Raw genomic sequence first — 27820 nt, 5'->3', positions numbered from 1 at the left:
AAAGCACAGTCGCTCCCCTTCTGAAGGATTGGGGAAATTTTCTGCCAAGGTTTCGCCATTTATGGAAGTCAATCCCGCCCGAACGGGGACCATGTCTGCAGGAGGGAGATATCCTTGCACCTGGATCTTGGTCAACTGGGTGTGGGAGACTGAGCGGCTCTCCCAATCGCCTTTTTGAGGGTCGGAGGGCGCGAGGAAGAACTGGGAGCGCTAGCCATGCTGATGCGATTTTTCTATGGCCAACTCTAAGGATTTCCTCGCTTGGTTGAGAATGGCATCTGAGATCCAGTCTCCTTAAATAGACGCTTTCCATATGCCGTCAGGGTGTTATCTATAAAAACGCTAGGACCCTTCATATTCATCTGACACATGGAAGCCGAGGCGACGACGGCATAGAGGCTGAAGGGTATTATATTTAATGTGAAAACGAAGCTTTCTGAAGCACCAGGGGAGCCCACTTTGCGAAGTTGAAGGTGTAAGCCGGATACAGCGTCATCATTGAAAAGCCGAATACAGTTCCTTTTGATCAAATTTCTTTGAAGTGTTCGGAGGAGGAACCCGCCTTGCAATGCAGAAGATACTCTGTGTGCCGGACATATCGACATTGAAGCCTGCTTCGGGGGCTACTGAGGGAGTCTTGGATTAGGGGGTGCCCGGGCGTCCGGGATATGTGACATGGGCCGGACTGCTGGGCCACGAAGATACAAGATAGAAGACTTTCCCCCGTGTCCGGACAAGACTCTCCTTTGCGTGTGTGGCAAGCTTGACGTCCGGATGTATGGTTTCGTTCCCCTATAAACTGACCTTGTACAACCCTATCCCCCTCCTGTAACACCCTCGATGCGACTGTATCTCCCACGTGTCGAGGCACGACTTAGAGGCATAATCGCATTGAAGGCATATGCCGCAAGTCAGGCAATCTTCACAACATCCCATGTAATATAGATAATAAAAGGGGAGATAACATAGTTGGCTTACACTCGCCACGTCAATCAAGGTACATAAATAACATTACATCATTCAAACACTCATGGCCCGACTACGGCGCCAAAATAAAAGATAACCCAACATGCGACACGGTCCCGATCACCCCCAACCGGGCACCACTACTGATCATCAGGAAAGGAAACATAGTATCGTTGAGAGTCCTCGTCGAACTCCCACTTGAGCTCGAGTGCGTCACCTGGAGCGGAATCATCAGGCCCTGCATCTGGTGTAATAGTAATCTGTGAGCCACAGGAACTCAGCAATCTCGCACCCTCACGATCAAGACTATTTAAGCTTAATAGGTATGGCAAGGTAAATATATGTGGAGCTGCAGCAAGCGACTAGCATATATGGTGGCTATCCTGTTCGCAAAAGAGAGCGAGAAGAGGAGGCAAAGCGCGAGCGAGAAACTAGAGAACAACCTACGCAAACATTACTCCAACACCGTGTCCACTTCTCGGACTCCGCCGAGAAGAGGCCATCACGGTAACTCACACGGTCGATTCATTTTAATTAAGTTAAGGTTCAAGTTATCTACAACCGGACATTAACAAATTCCCATCTTCCCATAACCACGGGCACGGCTTCCGAAAGTTCAAAACCCTGCAGGGGAGTCCCAACTTAGCCCATGACAAGCTCTCACGGTCAACGAAGGAATAGACCTCCTCCCGAGACGTTCCGATCAGACTCGGTATCTCGGTTCTTCAAGACACTTCGATAGGTTAAAATGAATCCAGCAACACCGCCCGAATGTGCTGATAAATCCCGATAGGAGCTGCACATATCTCTTTCTCAGGGCACACTCAGATTGTCCTAGGTACGGGTAGGCCAGCCCAGAGTTGCCCCTGGTGGCCACCGGCAGCTGACAGGTGGACCAACACTCAGAGGAGCGCTGGCCTGGGGGGTTTAAAATAAGATGACCCTCGGGCTCCGGAAACCCAAGGGAAAAAAAGAGGCTAGGTGGCAAATGGTAAAACAAAGGTTGGGCATTGCTGGAAAAGCTTTAATCAAGGCGAACTATCAAGGGGTTCCCATTATAACCCAACCGCGTAAGGAACGCAAAATCCGGGAACATAACACCGATATGACAGAAACTAGGGCAACAAGAGTGGAACAAAACACTAGGCGAGAGGCCGAGCCTTCCACCCTTTACCAAGTGTATAGATGCATTAAGATAACAAGATAATATAATGATATCCTAACAAGTAAATAAATGTTCCAACAAGGAACGGTCTCCGATCTTCACCTGCAACTAGCAACGCTATAAGAGGGGCTGAGCAAAGCGGTAACATAGCCAATCAATGGTTTACTAGGACATGGTGGGTTAGAGGTTGACAGGGCAATTTTGGAGGCTTGAAAGCAAGTGGTAGGCATCGTATCATTGGCATAGCAAAAGAGCGAGCAATCTAGCATAGCAAAGATAGTAGTGATTTCGAGGGTATGATCATCTTGCCTGCAAAGTTGTCAGAGTTGACTGGATCCTCGAAAGCAAACTCAACGGGCTCCTCGTTAGCGAAATCGTCTCCCGGCTCTACCCAAACAAGACAAACAAGCAAACAGAGCACAATCAACCACATGCAAGGATCAAACAATATGATGCAAGGATGGTATGCTATGCGGGATGCGATGCGGGATGCATATGCAAGATTTGATAAGGGATGCATGAACCTGGCCTCAACATGGAAATCCAAGTGTGCCACTGGAAAGGTGAGATGAAATCACTTGAAAACGATATAAAGAACGCCGGAATCGGAGTTACGGTTTGGAAATGGCAAGCAATTCAAATATGGCACCGGTCTGCGATTTACAGCAAGTAGCCATCTAAATGCAAAGAGATGAACAAGCTACAACACCCAAACATGACAACAAAATACATGGCAGTGATGCATTCATGATGCTTAACAAAGTCTAGCACTGAGCTATGGTCAATTCATCCATTAACAGGTTCAAACAAGCATGGCAAAAATGCATATGGTAAACGGATCTCAGACTTAGTGAAGTTAACACTTGTCTGGAATTTCAGATCAGATAGCACTCTTCGAAGCAACAAAACTACATGCTACAGGACCTGAACATGGCAAAGTGAAGCATGGAATGGAGCTACTCAAAGAGCTTAAAAAAAGTCCCTTAGTGACCTTGAGCCAAAAGGGATCAGAAAATACAATTGCAAGCATGTGAACATGGCAAAAACATAATCAGTTCTCAGACTTCGTGAAAACTGGAGCATGCTGAAAACAGATATGAAGTAGGCATGTTTACGAGCTCGATGCACTCACTACGGAGCAAGTCATGACCAAATAAGCATACATCCATCAAGAATACACAAAATGCAAGCTAGATATGGCAAGAACAATAGCATATCATGCATGGATCAACTACAACATCATCGGCAAAATCGCTAACAAGTAGACAATCTGCCCAGATTCGCGAAGTAGCAAAAGTAGAGCTCGATTGACTCAAGATAGGGTGCTCCATAATTGCAAAAAAAGACATGGATGGATAAATCACTACAAGATTAACAAATCATCCTTACTGATCATCCTCAAAAGAGGCACAGATCACTAGGAAACAACATGAACATATGGCATCATGAGAAAAACAGATCAAGGACTTAGTGGAATTGCTAAGTCCCTGAAATCAGCATTACCAAGTGCCTCACTTTGCAAGCTTGTGCTAGTCACCACACACATCACAAAAATACATTGGTGGCACCTCTGGAAAGATGATAAAACCCTTAACAAAACATATGTAGAGCTCATGGGCATATCATGCACACAATAATCATGGCAAAAATGACAAATATCTAAATGGAGTAGCAGATCTGACAATTATCTCAAGTAGCAGTCTTCTAACAGAATTTCGGGCATCAAGATGAACTCAAATGAAAATGATGCATTGGAATGAAATGATGTGATCTCTGAGACGAACAAGTTGATATGCTATATGCCCAAAACAGAGCTACGGATGCAAAGTTATAGCACGATGAACAGGGCAACATGAACTAGGGTTTCGGGCAAAAAGTCAACCGTCCCAATTCCCAGATCTGGATCTGGCACGGATTTCGGAGCAGCCCGCCGGAGTTACTGTTCACCGGAGTTGGAATCGCCGGCCGGAGCTCGGGGGAGAGGAAGGAGAGGTCGCCGGACTTGGGCGCGTCGGCCGGAGAGGAGGGCGGCGGCTCGGGTGGCGAGGAAGCCGGGGCGGCGAGCTCCTTGGGCGGCGGAGGGAGCGGTGCGGCCCGACGGGGCTCGCCGGCGGAGAGGTGGCACGCGGGCGGCGGCGGCCGGCCCGGAGGAAGGAGGCGGCGGGGCTGTCGGGCACCTCTGGCCCAGACGGTCGGCGGGGAGGGCCGGCCCCGGGCCGAGCTGGCCGATGCGGTGGGAGACGGCGGCGGCGAACGGCGGCGTGCCACGTGGCGGCGGGGAGGCAGATCGGACGTGTCCGGCTTCGTCCGGACGTGTCTGGCGGCGGCGAGATCTGATTTTTTTAGGGTTTCGGACGAGGGAGATCCGGATTTCGGGGAAGGGGTCTATATATAGGCATAGGAGGAGCTAGGAGAGTCCAATGAGGTGCGGTTTTTGGCCACGCGATCGTGATCGAACGCTCTAGATGATGGAGAGGGTTTAGGTAGGTTTTGGGCCAAATTGGAGGGGTGTTGGGCTGCAACACACACAAGTCCTTTTCGGTCCCTCGGTTAACCGTTGGAGTATCAAACGAAGTCCAAATGATACGAAACTTGACAGGCGGTCTATCGGTAGTAAACCAAGGCCGCTTGGCAAGTCTCGGTCCAGTCCGGAAATGTTTAATCCCCACACACGAAAGAAAAGGTAGAAATGACCGCCGGAGGGGAACGAAGCGCCGGAATGCAAAACGGACAACGGGAAAAATGCTCAAATGCATGAGATGAACACGTATGCAAATACAATGCATATGATGACATGATATGAGATGCATGACAACGATAACAACACACGGAGACAAAAACCCGAACCCGAGAAAATAAAATAACTTAACGCCGGAAACGGCAAGAGTTGGAGTACAAATTGGGTAAGTTACATCCGGGGTGTTACAACACTCCACCACTACGAAAGGATCTTGTCCCGAGATCTAGGACTGAAAGAACGCCGGGTACTCAGAACGGAGGTGATCCTCGTGTTCCCAGGTAGCTTCACGGTCGGAATGGTGTGACCACTTGACTTTGAGGAATTTGATTGACTTTTTGCGAGTCTTGCGTTCAGTCTCTTCAAGAATAGCAACTATGTGCTCATGATATGAGATCTTCTTGGAGCTCAATGTCCTCGAAGTTGACGGTGCGGTCAGGAGTCTTGAAGCACTTCCGAAGCTGAGAGACATGGAACACATCATGAACATTTGCAAAGTTTGAAGGAAGCTCGAGTTGATAGGCAAGATCGCCTCTCTTGCTGACAATATTGAAAGGTCCCACGTATCTAGGGGCAAGCTTCCCTTTGATACCGAAACGACGAGTACCTTTCATAGGAGAGACGCGGAGGTAAACATGATCTCCGATCTCGAAAGCCGAATCACGGTGCTTACTATCATAGTAGCTCTTCTGGCGGGATTGGGCTGCTTTGAGGTTATCTCGAATGACTTTGCACATTTCCTCTGCCTCTGTGATTAAGTCATTTCCCAAAAGCTGACGTTCACCAGTTTCGGACCAGTTGAGAGGGGTACGGCACTTCCTGCCATACATAATTTCAAATGGGGCCTTGCCCGAACTTGCTTGAAAACTGTTGTTGTAGGAGAATTCAGCATAAGGAAGACAATCCTCCCACTTCATGCCGAAGGAGATCACACAAGCCCTGAGCATATCTTCAAGAATCTGATTGACACGCTCGACTTGACCGCTAGTTTGAGGATGGAAAGCTGTGCTGAAGCGGATGTTGGTGCCCATGGCCTTCTGAAAAGAATCCCAAAACTTGGAGGTAAAGATGCTGCCACGGTCTGAAGAGATCACTTGTGGAATACCGTGCAGAGAGACAATCCGAGAGGTATAGAGTTCCGCTAATTGAGCTACAGTGATTGACTCTTTGATAGGCAGAAAGTGAGCCACTTTAGTGAGTTTGTCGATGACAACGAATATAGCATCATTGCCATGCTTGGACTTTGGAAACCCAGTCACGAAGTCCATCTCAATGTGGTCAAACTTCCATTCTGGAATGGCAAGAGGTTGGAGGAGACCAGCTAGCCTTTGGTGTTCTGCCTTCACTCTTCTGCAGACATCACACTCATTCACGAATTGAGCAATCTCGCGCTTCATTCTAGTCCACCAATAAGCCTGCTTGAGGTCCTGATACATCTTTGTACTCCCAGGGTGGATGGAGAGGAGAGAATTGTGAGCCTCGTTTATGATCACTTTACGGAGGTCACCTTTGGGCACAACAATACGATCCTCGAAGAAGAGATTGTCCTTGTCATCAAGGCGGTAACACTAGTACTTGGGTTGACTCTTGGCAATCCCAATCTTCACCTTTTTCACCATAGCATCAAGAAGCTGAGCTTGGCGAATCTGGTCTTCCAAGGTAGGAGAGACTTGAAGGTTGGCGAGGAAACCTTGAGGAACAACTTGCAGATTAAGTTTGCGGAAAGCTTCACAAAGCTCGGATTGATAAGGCTTGAGAATCAGACTGTTGCAATAAGCCTTTCTGCTCAATGCGTCAGCAATCACATTGGCCTTGACTGGAGTATACTCGATACTCGGATTATACTCTTGAATCATTTCGACCCATCGAGTTTGCCTGAGGTTGAGATTAGGCTGAGTGAAGATGTACTTGAGACTCTTGTGGTCAGTGAAGATGTCCACTTTTCTTCCCAACAACAGATGTCTCCAAGTCAAAAGAGCGTGCACAACTGCCGCCAATTCGAGATCATGAATGGGGTAGTTCTTCTCATTGGGCTTCAACTGGCGAGAGGTATAAGCAACAACTTTCTTCTCTTGCATCAATACTATGCCAAGACCTTGGAGAGAGGCATCACAAAAGACCTCGTACGGTTTGGATTCATCAGGCGGAGTCAGAACTGGAGCAGTGATCAATTTCTCTTTCAAAGTGTTGAAAGCAATGTCACACTCCGGAGACCAAACGTACTTGACGTGCTTCTGGAGAAGATTTGAGAGAGGCTTCGCGATCTTAGAAAAGTTTTCAACGAATCTTCGGCAATAGCTTGCGAGACCGAGGAAGCTACGGAGTTGCTTCACGTTCTGAGGAGGTTCCCAATTCACAATTGCAGACACCTTCTCAGGATTCACGGCAATGCCCTTGGTAGAGATGATATGACCAAGATAAAGAACCTCATCGAGCCAAAATTCACACTTGGAGAACTTAGCGTAGAACTGATGTTCTCTGAGCTTATCAAGAACCAAACGCAAGTGCTTGGCATGATCTTCCTTGTTCTTCGAGAAAACCAGAATGTCGTCGAGATAGACCAAAACGAAGTCATTGGTGTAGGTGTTGAAGATGAAGTTCATAATGCGAGAGAACGTCGGAGGAGCGTTGATGAGGCCAAAAGACATGACAGTGTATTCATATGAACCATAGCTTGTCCTGAAAGCCGTCTTGGGAATATCTTGCTCACGGATTCGAATCTGATGATAACCCATACGGAGATCAAGCTTGGAGAATACTTGGGAACCTTTGAGTTGTTCGAACAGCTCGTTGATGTTGGGAAGTGGGTATTTGTTCTTGATGGTCTTCTTGTTCAATGGACGGTAATCAACACAAATTCGGTCCGTTCCATCCTTCTTCTTCACAAAAAAGAACACCACAACCCCACGGAGAAGAACTAGGCCGGATGAGACCCATTCTCTCTTGAATATTGAGTTGCTTCTTCAGCTCCTTCAACTCTTCAGGTCCGAGCTTGTAAGGACGTTTGCAAACAGGTTCCGTGCCGGGCTCAAGATCAATAACGACTTCAACTGGCCGGTGCGGAGGCATTCCTGGAAGCTCTTCTGGAAAGACGTCTTGATATTCGCAAACGACTGGAATTTGTGAGATGGCATCGAGTTCACCCTTCTCATTGAGAGAAAACAGACGGATGGTATCATCACGAGCGGCAAACACAATTACATCCTTAGACGAACGAGTCAATTGAATCTTCCTGGCTGCACAATCAAGCTGAGCCTTGTGCTTAGAAAGCCAATCCATTCCGAGAATAAGATGAATATCCAAGTCACCAAGAACCGTTGGAGAAGCCAGAAACTTGTAGTCACCCAAGGTGATAGTAACATCCGGAACGGTGGAGTTAGCATGCATGCGCTTATCGGGAGAGACAACTGCTAATGGACTAGGCAAAACTTGCGAAACCAATTCATGCCTAGATGTAAACGGTCTTGAGATGAAACAATGTGATGCACCAGTGTCAAAAAGAACTTTAGCTGGAATATCATTAACAGGAAGGTTACCCATAATGACATCTGACGAATCCTCTGCCTGAGTTGCGTTCATCAAGTTGACCTTGGCATGCTTGGGGTTATGCTTGACCACAGCTGTACTTGTTGATCTGACAGGAGGAGGAGGAGGAAGACGCCTCTGGTTGAAGCACTTGCTGGCATAGTGACCCTTCTGTTGGCACTTGTTGCACGTGACCTCTGAAAGCGGACGGTGATACGGAGCACTCGATCTTGGAGGTTGAGACAAAGTCTTGTTCTGAAAGCCTGGGTTGGGTGGGTGGGAAGATCCACTGCCACCTTTGCTCTTCTGCTGATACGGCTGAAGGAACGGAGGAGGAGGAAGCCAAAACTTCTGCTGCTTGGCCACTTGAGTAGAGGAAGAAGGAGTAACATCTCTGACTCGCTTCTTGGAAGCATCACACCTCAATTGAGCGGCCTCTTGCTTCAATGCCATGTTGTAGAACTCATCGTACCTCAAGGGCTCAAAGAGAACAAGAGCTAGCTGGATTTCTTCTCTGAGACCACCCCTGAACTGGTATATCATGCTCTTCTCATCAGGGACGCCCTGCTTAGCAAAGCGGGCGAGCTTCTGAAACAACTTGTTGTAGTCATAGACAGACAAAGAGCCTTGCTTCAGGTTGCGGAATTCCTCACGCTTGCTTTCAACCACGCTCTGAGGAATAGGATGAGCTCTGAAATCTTGACGGAATTCATCCCAAGTGATCACACGTCCACCTCTGGAGTCCTTGTACTGCTGGAACCATTCTGCAGCTTGATCTTTGAGTTGAAAGGAAGCGAACTTGACAAAGTCCTCAGGCCTGACGTTACTGCACTCGAAATGCTTGCACAGATCCACAAGCCAATCGTCAGCATCGGTTGCCTCAACACAATTGCTGAAAGTCTTTGGCCCGTTAGCAAGGAACTGGTTGAGTGTAGCAAAGTGATTCTGATTGTTGCCTTGGTTCCCTTGGTTGCCTTGATTGCGCTCTTGAAGAATTTGCATGATCAACTGTGTGTTTGCATTGGTTGCGGCCATCACAGCTTGCCATGCCTCCGGAGGAGGTGGAGGTGGTGGCGGATCAGGATTCGGAGTCGTGCGCGTTGGAGGAGCCATCCCGAAGAGGTTGACATCCATTAGCACATTGATAGACAAATATTGAAGCTGAATCCAACGGAATGAAAATTGCAACATATAGTCTTCACATCCGAACAAAATGAACGAATGCATTCCTCTTGAAATGGTCACATATCCATAAATTGAGAAGCCACGTAGAATTTAGGTAGAGAAATAAATCAACAAGGTACGGATCAAGAACTAATAATCGGTAAGAAATCCCAATCTCAAACCAACTATCCGTGGAAGAAGAACTAGAGCTACTAGAATTCCCACCTATGAAACTCCCGAACCTTTCCGGTTATGCAATCAGGTGTTGGGGATACAGGGGAAGCATAATATCTCACCCAAATCTAGCAAATCCTACATCCAGCTGTATCCATCCTTCAACACATAACCAAGAAAAACTTCGGAAACCATCTACCTCAACCTTCGAAAAGCATCCGTTATACAAGTTATGGCGATACTCCCGAACTCCCGCCCCAGTACTGGGTGGCGTCGAGGTTATCTCACCAACGAACTGCATAAAAGAGATTTTCAATGTCGGCGTACTAAACTCGGGTATTCTAGAACTGCAACGATAAAATTATGACGACAACACCTCAGAGCTCAACTCCCCGGGACACTTCCACAAAACCCCTAACAGGAGGCACCAAGACAATGTTCTCATCATAAAACCATCGGAACGATTCCAAGATACCCGCGTGATCCTAAATTTTCTTTAGAGAAATTTGAGAAGAGAAGAGTCAAAACTCTACGTCAGGATGCCTTACCAGAGCGATGAGGAGACTGGGAAGTAAAAAGAATTCCTAAACTCTCCGATATATAATTCCTAAATGACTCAAAACATTTTTCTAGACACAACTCGGCCGCTAATAACGATCAAGCAATGGGGCTCCTAAGGTCGGGGAAGGCTCTGATTACCAACTTATAACACACTCGATGCGACTATATCTCCCACGTGTCGAGGCACGGGCACGACTTAGAGGCATAATCGCATTGAAGGCATATGTCGCAATCAGGCAATCTTCACAACATCCCATGTAATATAGATAATAAAAGGGGAGATAACATAGTTGGCTTACACTCGCCACGTCAATCAAGGTACATAAATAACATTACATCATTCAAACACTCATGGCCCTGACTACGACGCCAAAATAAAAGATAACCCAACATGCGACACGGTCCCGATCACCCCCAACTGGGCACCACTACTGATCATCAGGAAAGAAACATAGTATCATTGAGAGTCCTCGTGAACTCCCACTTGAGCTCGAGCGCGTCACCTGGAGCGGAATCATAGGCCCTGCATCTGGTGTAATAGTAATATGTGAGCCACAGGACTCAGCAATCTCGCACCCTCACGATCAAGACTATTTAAGCTTAATAGGTATGGCAAGGTAAATATATGTGGAGCTGCAGCAAGCGACTAGCATATATGGTGGCTATCCTGTTCGCAAAAGAGAGCGAGAAGAGGAGGCAAAGCGCGAGCGAGAAACTAGAGAACAACCTATGCAAACATTACTCCAACACCGTGTCCACTTCTCGGACTCCACCAGAAGAGGCCATCACGGTAACTCACACGGTCGATTCATTTTAATTAAGTTAAGGTTCAAGTTATCTACAACCGGACATTAACAAATTCCCATCTTCCCATAACCGCGGGCACGACTTTCGAAAGTTCAAAACCCTGCAGGGGAGTCCCAACTTAGCCCATGACAAGCTCTCACGGTCAACGAAGGAATAGACCTCCTCCCGAGACGTTCCGATCAGACTCGGTATCTCGGTTCTTCAAGACACTTCGATAGGTTAAAATGAATCCAGCAACACCGCCCGAATGTGCTGATAAATCCCGATAGGAGCTGCACATATCTCTTTCTCAGGGCACACTCAGATTGTCCTAGGTACGGGTAGGCCAGCCCAGAGTTGCCCCTGGTGGCCACCGGCAGCTGACAGGTGGACCAACACTCAGAGGAGCGCTGGCCTGGGGGGTTTAAAATAAGATGACCCTCGGGCTCCGGAAACCCAAGGGAAAAAAGAGGCTAGGTGGCAAATGGTAAAACAAGGTTGGGCATTGCTGGAAAAGCTTTAATCAAGGCGAACTATCAAGGGGTTCCCATTATAACCCAACCGCGTAAGGAACGCAAAAGCAAAATCGGGGAACATAACACCGATATGACGGAAACTCGGGCGACAAGAGTGGAACAAAACACTAGGCGAGAGGCCGAGCCTTCCACCCTTTACCAAGTGTATAGATGCATTAAGATAACAAGATAATATAATGATATCCTAACAAGTAAATAAATGTTCCAACAAGGAACGGTCTCCGATCTTCACCTGCAACTAGCAACGCTATAAGAGGGGCTGAGCAAAGCGGTCACATAGCCAATCAATGGTTTACTAGGACATGGTGGGTTAGAGGTTGACATGGCAATTTTGAAGGCTTGAAAGCAAGTGGTAGGCATCGTATCATTGGCATAGCAAAAGAGCGAGCAATCTAGCATAGCAAAGATAGTAGTGATTTCGAGGGTATGATCATCTTGCCTGCAAAGTTGTCAGAGTTGACTGGATCCTCGAAAGCAAACTCAACGGGCTCCTCGTTAGCGAACTCGTCTCCCAGCTCTACCCAAACAAGACAAACAAGCAAACGGAGCACAATCAACCACATGCAAGGATCAAACAATATGATGCAAGGATGGAATGCTATGCGGGATGCGATGCGGGATGCATATGCAAGATTTGACAAGATGCATGAAACTGGCCTCAACATGGACATCCAAGTGTGCCACTGGAAAGGTGAGATGAAATCACTTGAAAACGATATAAAGAACGCCGGAATCGGAGTTACGGTTTGGAAATGGCAAGCAATTCAAATATGGCACCGGTCTGCGATTTACAGCAAGTAGCCATCTAAATGCAAAGAGATGAACAAGCTACAGCACCCAAACATGACAACAAAATACATGGCAGGGATGCATTCATGATGTTTAACAAAAGTCTAGCACTGAGCTATGGTCAATTCATCCATTAACAGGTTCAAACAAGCATGGAAAAAATGCATATGGTAAACAGATCTCAGACTTAGTGAAGTTAACACTTGTCTGGAATTTCAGATCAGATAGCACTCTTCGGAGCAACAAAACTACATGCTACAGGACCTGAACATGGCAAAGTAAAGCATGGAATGGAGCTACTCAAAGAGCTTAACAAAAGTCCCTTAGTGACCTTGAGCCAAAAGGGATCAGAAAATACAATTGCAAGCATGTGAACATGGCAAAAACATAATCAGTTCTCAGACTTCGTGAAAACTGGAGCATGCTGAAAACAGATATGAAGTAGGCATGTTTACGAGCTCGATGCACTCACTACGGAGCAAGTCATGACCAAATAAGCATACATCCATCAAGAATACACAAAATGCAAGCTAGATATGGCAAGAACAATAGCATATCATGCATGGATCAACTACAACATCATCGGCAAAATCGCTAACAAGTAGACAATCTGCCCAGATTCGCGAAGTAGCAAAAGTAGAGCTCGATTGACTCAAGCTAGAGTGCTCCATAATTGCAAACAAAGACATGGATGGATAGAGCACTACAAGATTAACAAATCATCCTTAATGATCATCCTCAAAAGAGGCACAGATCACTAGGAAACAACATGAACATATGGCATCATGAGAAAAACAGATCAAGGACTTAGTGGAATTGCTAAGTCCCTGAAATCAGCATTACCAAGTGCCTCACTTTGCAAGCTTGTGCTAGTCACCACACAAATCACAAAAATACATGGGTTGCACCTCTGGAAAGATGATAAAACCCTTAACAAAACATATGTAGAGCTCATGGGCATATCATGCACACAATAATCATGGCAAAAATGACAAATATCTAAATGGAGTAGCAGATCTGACAATTATCTCAAGTAGCACTCTTCTAACAGAATTTCGGGCATCAAGATGAACTCAAATGAAAATGATGCAATGGAATGAAATGATGTGCTCTCTGAGACGAACAATTTCATATGCTATATGCCCAAAACGGAGCTACGGATGCAAAGTTATAGCACGATGAACAGGGCAACATGAACTAGGGTTTCGGGCAAAAAGTCAACCGTCCCAATTCCCAGATCTGGATCTGGCGCGGATTTCGGAGAAGCCCGCCGGAGTTACTGTTCACCGGAGTTGGAATCGCCGGCCGGAGCTCGGGGGAGAGGAAGGAGAGGTCGCCGGACTTGGGCGCGTCGTCCGGAGAGGAGGGCGGCGGCTCGGGCGGCGAGGAAGCCAGGGCGGCGAGCTCCTTGGGTGGCGGAGGGAGCGGTGCGGCCCGGCGGGGCTCGCCGGTGGAGAGGCGGCGCGCGGGCGGCGGCGGCTGGCCCGGAGAAAGGAGGCGGCGGGGCTGTCGGGCGCCTCTGGCCCAGATGGTCGGCGGGGAGGGCCGACCCCGGGCCGAGCGGGCCGATGCGGTGGGAGACGGCGGCGGCGAACGGCGGCGTGCCATGTGGCGGCGGGGAGGCAGATCGGACGTGTCCGGCTTCGTCCGGACGTGTCCGGCGGCGGCGAGATCTGATTTTTTAGGGTTTCGGACGAGGGAGATCCGGATTTCTGGGAAGGGGTCTATATATAGGCATAGGAGGAGCTAGGAGAGTCCAAATGAGGTGCGGTTTTCGGCCACGCGATCGTGATCGAACGCTCTAGATGATGGAGAGGGTTTAGGTGTGTTTTGGGCCAAATTGGAGGGGTGTTGGGCTGCAACACACACGAGTCCTTTTCGGTCCCTTGGTTAACCGTTGGAGTATCAAACGAAGTCCAAATGATACGAAACTTGACAGGCGGTCTACCGGTAGTAAACCAAGGCCGCTTGGCAAGTCTTGGTCCAGTCCAGAAATGTTTAATCCCCACACACAAAAGAAAAGGTAGAAATGACCACCGGAGGAGAACGAAGCGCCGGAATGCAAAACGGACAACGGGAAAAATGCTCAAATGCATGAGATGAACACGTATGCAAATACAATGCATATGATGACATGATATGAGATGCATGACAACGATAACAACACACGGAGACAAAAACCCGAACCCGAGAAAATAAAATAACTTAACGCCGGAAACGGCAAGAGTTGGAGTACAAATTGGGTAAGTTACATCCGGGGTGTTACACCTCCCGTGTCTATATAAACCGGAGGGTTTAGTCCGTAGAGGCAGTCATAATCATACATGCTAGACATCTAGGGTTTAGACATTACGATCCCATGGTAGATCAACTCTTGTAACCCCTATACTCATCAAAGTCAATCAAGCAGGACATAGGGTTTTACCTCCATCAAGAGGGCCCGAACCTGGGTAAACATCGTGTCCCCTGCCTCCTGTTATCTTCGATCCTTAGACGCACAGTTTGGTACCCCCTACCGAAGATCTGCCGGTTTTGACACCGACAGTCGCAACTTCACATTCTTTGGCCGATGGCCATCCAACATCTTCATAAAAGTGTTAGGTAGCCTCTGCAACGTGGGTCAAGCAGTGATGTAGCAAACAGAAGAGTTATGATAAAGAGATGGGTGAAGGGGAGATCTCTCCTTTTATATACCTACCTCTTGGAGGAATTCTCGAGTATGATCGTGAAGAACTCAAAACCTTCCAAGTCGTACTCCGGTGTGGCAGAGCACAGCCTGTGGTGGCGGCCTCTCCCCATCTCTGATAAGCAGCAGAAGAGACCAATTAGTATCTAGAACCATATCTATAAACATAGCTAGCTCGAACCATATCTATCAACTGTATCGTATTAATTTGATAAATGGACATAGTTGGAACAGAGCCAAGTTTTTAGACATGAAAGAAAACTGAGAAAAAAAGCAATGCACTTGTGCTCAACAACATCAACAACATTTAATTGATTTTGTAGGTTAGTTGGCAATGGCAATTGACACCCTTCAAAACTAGGGATTTCTTTAGACATGAAAGAAAACTAAAAATGTTGAAAAACAGAGCATAGTAATCTAAAAATAGGGAAAACACACTTCTTCTTCCTCCTCTTTATCTTCTTCTTATTATTCTTTTCATCTTTCTTCTTAACCAAAACTAAAACTAAAGTTCCTTGTGGTGTGATCACATTGGAATACTTGTGGCAACAATCATAGTTGCACCATATTTTAGGTGGCTTAGGTTGACATACTAGAACTGAGCACAAGATTTATCCTTGATATGTGGATTTAGGTGGCTCTAGGTTGACATACAAGTGACCTATCCATGGTATGTGGATTTTCCCCTTGTCATGTTTTGTCTGCCATTTTGAGATTGACACACACCAAGCAAACAAACATACCTCAAATCAAAAACTAAGTGCAGTGTCCTAAAATCAATTTACTTTGTATGCAAATCTGAACAAGTACCACATCACATTACCATAGGATCCTATTACAGGAAAGGTATGGAAATGCAAGCTGGGGTAAGACATTATATCCATACTCCAATCTTATACTTGCTCAACTATGATCACAAGAGATGCAGCTAATATAGGAGAATAGGTCCTATTTTAACTTGAGGGCTAACGGCATGAGGTTATCATTTATCAAATATACTCTGAGTCCATGTTGCGAGTTTGAGGCACACACACACCTTAGCCATTGTTGAACTAGGAGATCAGAACAACTAGAACCTGAGAAAAAAAACAACAACAACATCATGAGCATCAGCTAAACAAAACCTAAAGAAATAAGCATCTGCCAGCAAGAGAAATAAGCATCAGCTAAACGGTCTGTCAACAAATTGATCATAGATATGAAACTTCGTAATGCTCATGGTTCAACTAATAGGGATTCCAAAACTACCAAGACTCAGGCATCTCATCGACAAATAAACTTGAGGTACATTAGCAGTAATAAAATTTTATTACAAGCCAGGTTAAATGCTAACATAATCATTTACTACACAAATGTATCAGATTCAATTCCATGCAAGAGCTGGTTCATGTCTAGAAGAGGAAATGAATGCAATTCTATATAGACAAAAACACATATAGCAATGTTATACATAACAAAACTCCAGTATTTGGTAGTATTACTAATTAAGTAAATGTGTAGACAGTGGAGTGGAACATGCATATAAATTTTACTGGATATGATCACAGATTCATATGAGGTGTGCATATAAATTTTACTCCATAGGATCAGAGAATCGCACAATCACTAGGCCTACCAATCACTTGTAGCGACCAGACCTCAAACAGTCTGATCTCTGTGCTCTGGTGTCATCCCTGGAACAGTAATGCTGACACCACATAGTACTCGGAGGATTTATAACAGAGTAGCAATCACACTCTTATTACATCGAGTGTCTCATAGAGAACTTAATACAATAAATATGGCTTAAGGCCATCTAATAACGATAACAGCAGAAGGCTTGGAAGATAAGTGAGTCCATCAACACCAACGGCATCACTGAGTATAGAACCATGACCTAAAACTCCATAATCGTCGTCTGAAAAGTCTGCAACATCAACGTTGCAGCCCGAAAACGGGTCAGCACACGGAATATGCTGGCAAGGTAACACATAGAGAGTAATGAAATGAAACAGCTATACTATATGCATATTTGGCTGGTGGAAAGCTCTATGGTTACAGTTTTGCATAAAGCCAATTTTTCCCTACTTCAAAGGAATAAAATTTATTTATCTATCATGGTAGTTGTTAAACATTGAGAATGGTTGACAGCATTCTCAATCCCAATTAAGCATCATCATTAAACAAAACCCAACAAAATTAATTTAGAGTAACATGTTGAGATTCACATGAAAATCCAGGTATTAGATACTCAAGATGTCCATAACCGGGGACATGGCTAATCATGATTAGTTTATTACACTCTGCAGAGGTTTGCGCACTTTTCCCCACAAGACTCGATCGCCTCCGTTTGGTTTCTCGCACTACAAGGTGTTTGAGAAGACGGATGACCGAGACATAGTCTTTCAGAAGCGCTAGCACCTTACGATCGGGTAGACCGTACCACCTACATCCCCTACATCTGCTAGTCTACCACTGTAAGAGTTCGCACAACTTATTCAACTATGCTAGAGCCCATAATAGCTTGTGGCTGCACACGGAAGTTTCTAGTATGAATAGTCTCATGATCCCTTTGAGTCTGGGTGGCGGTCCAAAAGAAAACAGGCAAGTCCTGGATTACCCAGGTGCCTCAATCCACCCAGATGTGTGTTTAAGTTGCCACCTTAGATAGACCATTAATTAACCAAACTCACATTTGTCATGGATATCACTCACCCAATCCACGTCTACTAGCATAACATGGCATAATAAGCAGACGTAGAAGTAACTCCCAAAGGTTTGATAATAAATAGGTAATAGGTACTATCTCAACTAGTTCCCATCCCACAATTTAATTAGATCCTAATCATGCAATGTGTGAGGATTGATCTAATGCAATAAAACTGGGTAGTAGGAAAGGTATGATCAAAGTGTTACTTGCCTTGCTGATGATCCGGGAAACCTAGAGATTCGAAGTAACAGGCGGCGCACTCCGAGTATTCTATCGCAGACAAACAAACAAGCCTACAATAAGTACTCATCTAATGCACAGGTAAAACTCAAATAATAGATCTAACCAAAAGGTTCAACTTAAGAACTCCGGTTGGCAAAAAGAATCAAATCGAACGAAGCAACGAAAGTCAAACGGCGAAAGAAAACAACTTCGTTCTACTAATCTGGATCTAGGGCAAATTTTACAGTAGCAAAAACTTGTTTAAGTTGGTTAAACGGACAGAGGGTTTCGAGACGAAACTCCAGGCACTTGAATTGCCTGATTCCGATAAACGAGCGAAAAGATATACTAAAATGAAAATCGGATCAGGAATCGCGATCAGAAAAATCGCGGATTTAATCCAAGAAAAAGAAAAACGACGAACGTTCGCTAGAACGAACGAACGGATGAATGTTCGCTATTTAAATAAACCGGAAAAACCGATCTATTTGAAAAAACCGAAACTAAAAAAACCGACGGAAAAACCGACGGAAAACCGATCGGTTTTCTAAAAAACCGGGCACGGATTTCGAGGCAGCGGCGAACCTCGGCGAGCGTGCGGGCGAGGCAGCGGCAGCGGCTCCGGCGACGGCGTGCGGCGGCGCGACGGCGGGCGGTATCGGTGGCGGGCGGCGGCGGCGGCGCGCGGGCGGGGCGGCGCGGGTGCGGGCGGGGCGGCGCGGGTGCCGGGCTGAGGCGGCGGCGGGCTAGGGTTTGCCCCGGGTGGGCTGCCCCGGCTTATAAAGCCCTGGTGGGCCAGAGTCCTAGTCGGACACGGCCCGTAGGTCGGTTCGATTTTTTTATATAATTACGCGTAGAAAATAAATAAAAAGAAATACTAAACGGACTCCAAAAATTCCGAAATAAATTTTCACGGGCTTGTAAAATCAAGCCGCACAAGGTGAACATTTATTTGGGACCTAAAAGCAAATTTGAAAAATGCACATTTTTCCTAAATTCAAATAAAATAACGAAAAACTCCGAAATAAAATCCTGTTTGATTTTATTATTAAATCCTCAATATTTCTTTATTTTGGGAAAGTCATTTTATTCCCTCTCTCATATTTTTGTAATAGAAATAATTGATGATAAAATAAATAAAATCAAATGATCCTATTTTCAAAATTTGAGAAAACTCAAATATGAAAATAACGAAATCCCCAACTCTCTTCGTGGGTCATTGAGTTGCGTAGAATTTCTAGGATCAACCAAAATGCAAAATAAAATATGATATGCATAGATGATCTAATGTATAACATTCCAAATTGAAAATTTGGGATGTTACAAACCTACCCCCTTAAGATGAATCTCGCCCTCGAGATTCGGGTTGGCTAGAAAATAGGTGAGGGTGGTCCTTGAGTAAATCTTCCTCTCGTTCCCAGGTGGCTTCATCCTCTGTGTGGTGGCTCCACGGAACTTTGCAAAACTTGATAACCTTGCTGCGAGTAACTCGACTGGCAAACTCGAGAATCTTAACTGGTTTCTCCTCATAGGTCAAAGTGTTATCCAACTGAATAGTTTCCAATGGCACTGTGTTTCTCAAAGGTATGTCAGCCATCTCCGCGTGGCACTTCTTGAACTGAGAAACGTGGAACACATCATGAACTCCTGACAATCCTTCGGGCAATTCCAACTTGTAGGCCACTTCCCATACGCTCCAAAACTCGATATGGTCCTACAAATCGTGGCGCTAACTTCCCTTTAACTCCAAAATGCTTTGTTCCCCGAAGTGGAGATACTCGAAGATAAGCTCTATCTCCGACTTCGTTAACTGTCTCCTTGCGTTTAGAATCTGCATAACTTTTCTGCCTGGACTGGGCTATCCTGAGCCTATCGCGAATCAACTTCAGCTTTTGTTCAGACTCTTTAACCAAGTCAGGATCAAACAACTGGCGGTCTCCAACTTTGTCCCATGACAACGGTGTCCTGCACCTCCTTCTGTACAAAGCTTCGAAAGGGGCCATCTTCAAACTAGTTTGGTAACTGTTGTTGTAAGAGAACTCTGCATATGGAAAATTATCGTCCCAACTAGATCCGTAATCTAGCGCACAAGCTCTCAGCATATCCTCCAAAATCTGATTAACTCTCTCGGTCTGTCCATCTGTCTGTGGATGAAAAGCTATACTGAATTCTAGCCTGGTTCCCAACGTCTCATGCAACTGCTTCCAGAACTTTGAGGTAAACTGTGTTCCTCTATCTGATACGATGCTCCTTGGAACTCCATGCAGACATACGATCCTGGTCATGTATATCTTTGCCAACTTAGCAGTGTTGTAAGTGGTCTTTACTGGGATGAAATGAGCTACCTTCGTCAATCGATCAACTACAACCCAAATTGAGCCATAGCCTGAACGGGTCCTGGGTAATCCCGTGATAAAATCCATGCCTAGCTTATCCCACTTCCATTCGGGTATCGGCAATGGTTGTAACAATCCTGCTAGCTTCTGATGCTCTGCCTTTACTCTCTGACATACATCACAAACTGCTACATACTCTGCAATATCCTTCTTCATTCCGGTCCACCAGAAAATATCCTTCAGATCCAAATACATCTTGGTATTTCCTGGGTGAATTGAATACGGTGAGTCGTGTGCCTCTTGCAAAATCAACTTCCTGATCTCCGGGTCATTGGGCACGTAAACACGGTCTTCAAACCATAGGGTGTCGTGCTCATCCTCACGAAATCCTTTAGCTTTTCCCTTGCTAAGTTTCTCCTTTATAGCGACAATCTCTTTGTCGGTCTTCTGAGCTTCCCTGATTCTATCCATCAAGGTTGACTGAATCTCCAATGCTGCTACATAGCCTCTCGGAACTATTTCCAAACATAGTTCACGAAGATTTTCTGCCAACTCCTTGGGTATTTCTCCCGTCATTAACGAATTGACATGGCTCTTATGGCTTAAGGCGTCAGCTACTACATTAGCCTTTCCGGGATGGTATTGCAATCTCATATCATAATCCTTGATGAGCTCCAACCATCTCCTTTGTGTGAGATTCAACTCCTTCTGTGTGAAAATGTACTTCAAACTCTTATGATCCGTGTACAACTCACAATGATTTCCAATGAGGAAATGTCTCCATGTTTTCAATGCATGCACTACGGCTGCTAACTCTAAATCATGCGTAGCATAATTCAACTCATGAGGTTTCAGTTGTCTTGAGGCATATGAAACAACTCTCCCTTCCTGCATAAGCACTGCTCCAAGTCCTCGACGTGAAGCGTCGCAATACACCTCATAATCCTAGGTTTGATCTGGCAAAATCAACACTGGTGAGGTAACCAAACGTTTCTTCAACTCTTGGAAACTAGCGTCACATTCCTTTGTCCATATGAACTTGGTATCTTTCTTTAACAACTCCGTCATAGGCTTCGCAATCTTTGAGAAATTCTCAATAAATCTCTGGTAGTACCCTGCGAGTCCAAGAAAACTCCGGATCTCTCCCACTGTAGGTGGTGCTTCCCACTTGGTCACGGTATCAACTTTAGTGGGATCAACTGCTATACCTTCTCCAGATATAACGTGTCCGAGGAATCCTACTTCCTTCAACCAAAACTCACATTTGCTGAACTTGGCATATAATTGATGTTCTCTGAGCTTTCCAAGTACCAAACGCAAATGTTCCTTATGTTCCTCTTCATTCTTTGAGTAAACCAGGATATCATCAATGAACACCACGACGAACTTATCCAGAAACTCCATAAACACTTTGTTCATCATGTTCATAAAATAGGCAGGCGCGTTAGTCAGAGCAAATGACATAACGGTATACTCATATAGCCCATACCTGGTCGTAAAAGCCGTCTTCGGAATATCCTGTTCTCGAATCTTCAATTGGTGGTATCCTGATCGCAAATCGATCTTGGAAAACACCTTAGCTCCTTGCAATCGATCAAACAGATCATTGATCATTGGTAGTGGGTACTTGTTTTTGATTGTTACTTCGTTCAATCCTCGATAATCAACAACCATTCTTAACGATCCATCCTTCTTCTCCACTAGAAGTACTGGTGATCCCCAAGGCGAAGAACTTGGGCGAATGTAACCTTTATCCAGTAACTCCTTAATCTGCTTCTTAATCTCCACCAAATCCTTTGCTGGCATCCTATATGGTCTCTTTGATATTGGCCCAGTGCTTGGCAAAAGCTCAATCAAAAACTCAATGTCTCTATCTGGTGGCATGCCTGGCAACTCTTCGGGAAATACATCAGGAAAATCCTTTACCACTGGTACTTCCTCCTGCACAACTCCTGATAAGGAATTTACTTGTGTCCTCTTTGGCACATGCCGGGATACATACTTGATCCTTCTCCCTTCTGGCGTGGTAAGCAAAATTGACTTACTAGCACACTCAATATTCCCTTCATACTTTGATAACCAATCCATGCCTAATATCACATCCCATCCTTGAGATTCCAATACTATTAGGTCTGAGGGAAAAACATAGTTACCAATCCTTAATGGTAACCGATCACACCACAGACTAGCCACATACTCTGCTCCTGGCGAGGTTACTAACATGGGTGACCTAAGGGCTTGGGTTGGTAGGTTATACTTATCCACAAATCCCCTTGAGATGTATGAATGCGATGCACCAGTATCAAAAAGAACGAGTGCGGTAAATGACTTAACCAAAAACTTACCTATTACTGCATCGGGCTGAGCTTCAACCTCCTCCACATTAACGTGGTTCACCTTTCCCCTGTTGTCAGGACCCCGATTCCAAGTCACATCGATCTAGCCGGTAACACCTCATATCACTTTGCGGCCTCACGCACGGTATCCCACGGGTGACGCCTTACCATGGCCCGGGACTGTTTGCGCCTTTTGGCTCACGTATATGACAGTGTCGCTAGCATCCATATGACAGAGAACCCGGGCCGACATGGCTAGTCGTGAACCCAAAGCGGCACAGACCTATGGAGACAGGCATACATGAATCACATCGAACATGTCGGTCATCAACGAGTGATTCCGGGCTGTAGCACTGGGCTAACAGGACTCCGGGGAACCCCGGGCTGTAGCAGGCTAGGCAAGACTCCGGAAGTCACCGTGTGACATTTCCCCGAAGGGACAGACATAGGGACGAAGTGAAACACATGCCGGCCAATCAAGTGTCCTGAACAGTAGTGCTGGGCTAGCAGGACTCCGGTGAACCGGGCTGTAGCGGACTACTATGGCTCGAGGAACACTAGACTACATTTCCCCATAAGAAAGGCTGTCAAGGATAAACAACTAGATTGTCGGATCCCACTCATACCAAGCATTTCAATCATACACACAATATGCCTGATATGAGTACATACAACATGGCATCACAACAAAACTCTACAACTCAAGTACTTTATTTAGATAGGGGTCACATGACCCGACACTCAAGTCATACAAATAGACAAGCACATGCGGAAGCAACTAGTCTGGGTACAGACTCTAGAAAGAAAGAAGGCATCTCGAAGCCTGTCTATCTACATAGGCCCTCCATGGCCAGGATCACCACCTGGGTGGCTAGTCACTCGTCGACGTCAAGGTCTACATAGAACCCATCGGAGGGGGCAGTGTTGTCATCTGAAAACAATAAATAAGCAAAACATGAGTACAAAGGTACTCAGCAAGTCTTACATCAGAACCTACTATACATGCTTATTCTCAACAAGGCGGTGGGGTTGATGCAGCAAGCCAGCTTTGACTCTTGGCTAAGCTATCCTACGGAACTTCACCAGTAAAATAGTTTTCGCACACGAGTCCACTACTCACCAACACAATACTCCACCGGGGATACTCCCTCGTCATCCTACGAGAGGGCCATCCTCGGTACTCACACTTTATCTTGAGTCTTTTAGTAGTATCCATTAACTTGTCTATGAACTGTATATGCAACCAAGTAGTCCTTTACCGCGGACGCGGCTATTCGAATAGTTTTATACCCTGCAGGGGTGTACTTCATCACACATGTTTCCACCACTTAGCATCTGCACACGACATGTGCTCGGCAGACTTCAAGCGAAAACCGACGTGGGTGTAGACCACGACCTAACTAACCTCACAAGTCTCTAGTCCAGGTTTATCGCCTATTTAGGTTCCATCCGCAAGGAAATCCGACCGGGGTGTCCTCAACGGCCCCAAACGATGTGAACAGGGTTCCCGCGACACCAAACGGGTGACTCGGTACACCGTGCCACGGTGTATCTACCGCAACATAGCCCACCCCTAGGGTCAGCGCTACGCACGGCCGCCAACACGTGTCCTACAAACACCAGAAACTAGTTGCAACTCCTGGACAGAGGCGAGAGGGGTCAGTAAGTCGAGCGGGGTCATATTTCAGGGCCCAATGTGTGGTAGTAGCTGAATCTTAAATCACGCATACAGATCTCAGTGCTTAGGGACGGCCTCAATGAAACAACCCACCATGTACTCCTACATGGGCTCTCATCGATACCTTTACCAAGACATGTTCAACGCATCCCTCACATTACCGGCATAAGCATTTCACTCTAGCCCATCTCCCAGATGAACCAGACCCGACACAACTCTAAGCATAGCAGGCATAGCAAGGTAAGAATCACATACATGGCTCAATCAACTCCTACACATGCTAGTGGGTTTCATCTAGTTACTGTGGCAATGACATGTCATGCAGAGGATAAGGTTTCAATTACCGTAGCACATAGCAGTTTGAATCGCGTTGTCTTAATGTAGTAAAAAAGAGCAGAAGCGAGAACATGGGTTTGTATCGGAATGATCAATGGTTGCTTGCCTGATGCAGTGGTAGTGGGATACTGCCCTTCAGTTGGATACTCGTGGATATCCTCGGAGGCAGAACCTACCACGAAGAACACATCGTAATACAATCAACACATGACGATATGCAACAATATGATGCATGCTATGACATGGCAATATGAATGTGTCTTGGCCTAATGCAAGTTATATTAGAAAGGAATGAACTCATTTGAATCAAAGATTCAAATATTAGCTCATTAAACATGGCCTTAATAGTGCTTTTCCTTATTCTGCCTAAACAGCAAGGTAACTTGTTTTGTCATGCATGAAACCATTACAGTTGGATAGATTGAATTTTTCTGATAATTTTTCATATATAATTTATCTGATTTGGAGCTATGGTTGAATTTCTATGAATTTTTGAAGTTTGAACTATTTTCTGAAATTTCTTGAATAAGAATAAATCCAAAAAATCAATTACTACGTCAGCATTGCGTCAGGGTGATGTCAGCAGGTCAAAGGCGCCAGCCCAGGTCAAACCTGACTGGTGGGCCCCTTCTGTCAGCCTCTCAGCTAATTAGCAAAATTAGATTAACACTAATTAGTTGTCAGTGGGGCCTGGGCCCACATGTTAGTGACTGATTTAATTAAAATTAATTAAGACTAATCCTAATTTAGTTAGCCGACCGGCCCCACCTGTCATACACTCAGGGGGGTCTTCCTGGGCCCACCCAGGGGTCAAACTGGGTCAACTCGCCGGCGGCTCGACGCCGGCGAGGCCCGAGACGACGGAGGGCTTCGAATTTGGTCCTCCGGTGACCAAATCGACGGCGGAGACGTGCTACACGTAGCTGGGGCTCATGCGCATCTAGTGGGGCAAGTGGGAGGAGCTGGGGTGGAGCGAGCTCGCCGGAATCGAGCTCGTGGCGGCGGCCGGAGTTCGGGCGAGGTCGGTTTCGAGGCTACGGTGCATGGGAGGAAGAACTGGTGGTGGCTACGGGTCCCTAGTGCTGCGCTGAGCACGGTGAGGTGCTCGGACGCGTGCTTGCACGGCCGTAGCCACGACGGTGGCATGGCCGGCGGCGAGGAGCGCTCGGGCTCGGAGGGGGCGGTGGCTACGAGGCGTAATCGAACACGGGAACTAGGGGGAAAGGAAGAGGAGCTCACAGCGGAGTCGGAGAGGGGATCAGCGGGCTCGGGGAGGTCCTGGCGGCGGCGAATTCGACCGGAGATGGCTCGGGTGCCCGAGGTTGAAGACGAGGGCGAAGGCGGCAATGTAGGGCCTCCGGCGATGCGTGGCTTGGTGGGGAGGACAAGGGAGTCGGGGCAGAGCTAATGGGCTCGTCAGAGGGGCGAGGGGGTGTCTGTGGTGGCAACTACGGCGATCGGCAGCGAGGTACGCGCTCGGCCGTCGCGGGAGAGAGAGAGGGAGACGAGGGGGAGAGTGAGCGAGTGCGAGAGGGAGACGTGGGGGGTCGCGTGGCACTTCAGGGCGTCTCCCGTGCGTCGGCGGAAGCAGGAGGTGGCCGGCGTGTGGCCGCGGGCGCCGGCCATGCGCTCCGCGTCCTTCTGGCGCGAGGAGGTCGACGACTGGCAGCGCCAGCAGGCTGGGCCGGGCCAGGTGGCTGGGCCAGCACAGGTAAGGCCCAGGTGGGCTTCTTTCTCCTCTTTTTTTATTTAGTTTCTGTTTTTATTTAACTGCAACTGTTTAGCTTTAAATAAAATACTAAAACATTTCCAAAAATCCTGAAAATAAATGTGGCCTCTGTTTAGATTATTTCCAACAGGAAACATTTATTCCCAGAATTATTTGAGCATTTAGATTATTTTATAGCATTTAAATGCCCAAATTGAAATACTTATGATTTAATTCAATGACCTTCTGTTGACCTAGAAAATTGTGCACCAATTTTGCCAGAGGTTCTAACCTAAGACAAAGAGGGTGAACTTTTTAGAAGGGCATTTCAGGTTCATTGAAAATATTTTTAGTAAACCCTAGTTGTTTCCAAGGGGGGGGTGTTGGGGGTTCTGTCTTCCCCAATTCAAATTTAAGAGGAATTTAAACATGATGCACATTCTAATGCTTGAACTAGCTAGGGTGTGACACCTGTTGAAAGGGTTCGGCTTCTTTCCAGAGTTTCCATTGCCGTTTTGGCCTTCTGGACATTCATTTGCATAATGTCCTGGCTTCGAACACTTATAGCAAGTGACTTGGCTCAAGTCCTTCTTGGCTGGGGTTGATGGGTTGTTGCGGTTCTGTCCATTGCTTCCTCCATTCCCATTACCATTCTTGGTGCCATTGTGATTGTGCGAGCTACCTACTCCATGGGTATGATGAAAATGTCCTCCCGGTCTAGGGGTAAAGCGTGGCTTCTGCTGAGCTCCTGAATTATACTTTCCTTGTCCATACTTCCTCTTGCGGTTCTCAATTTTCTGCTGCTTCCCTTCAATCATAAGAGCATGATCTACCAACTCCTCGTAGTTGTTGAAGGTGGCTACCATCAACTGCATACTCAACTCATCATTCAATCCTTCCAGGAATTTCTCCTACTTAGATGCATCCGTAGAAACGTCATCTGGGGCATAACGTGCTAGCTTACTAAACTCCTCCACATACTGGCCAACTGTCCGTCCTCCTTGGCGCAAGTTACGAAACTCACGCTTCTTCATGGCCATTGCTCCTGCTGAAACATGGGCAGTACGAAAAGCTTGCTGAAACTGGTCCCATGTGACAGTGTCGACTGGGAAGGTGGCTGTGAAATTCTCCCACCAGGATGCTGCGGGTCCCTCTAACTGATGTGCGGCAAACTTCACCTTCTCCGCATCTGTGCATCCTGCTGTGGTCAACTCCCTAGCTGTCTTGCGGAGCCAATCATCTGCTATTATCGGCTCGGTGCTACTAGAAAACATCGGCGGATTTAGCCTAAGAAAACGGGCTAAGTGGTCAACAGGTGGTGGTGGTGGTGGGTTGTTGTTGTTGTTCCCCTGATTCTGATTCTGAACTAGCAACTGCATCAAGGTGTTCTGCTGCTGGATCAACTGGGTGAGCTCCGGCGGAAAGG

This window comes from Triticum urartu, chromosome 6, assembly GCF_003073215.2.
Source record: "Triticum urartu cultivar G1812 chromosome 6, Tu2.1, whole genome shotgun sequence".
Taxonomy (NCBI): Eukaryota; Viridiplantae; Streptophyta; class Magnoliopsida; order Poales; family Poaceae; genus Triticum; species Triticum urartu.
This window is presented reverse-complemented; position numbering follows the sequence as displayed.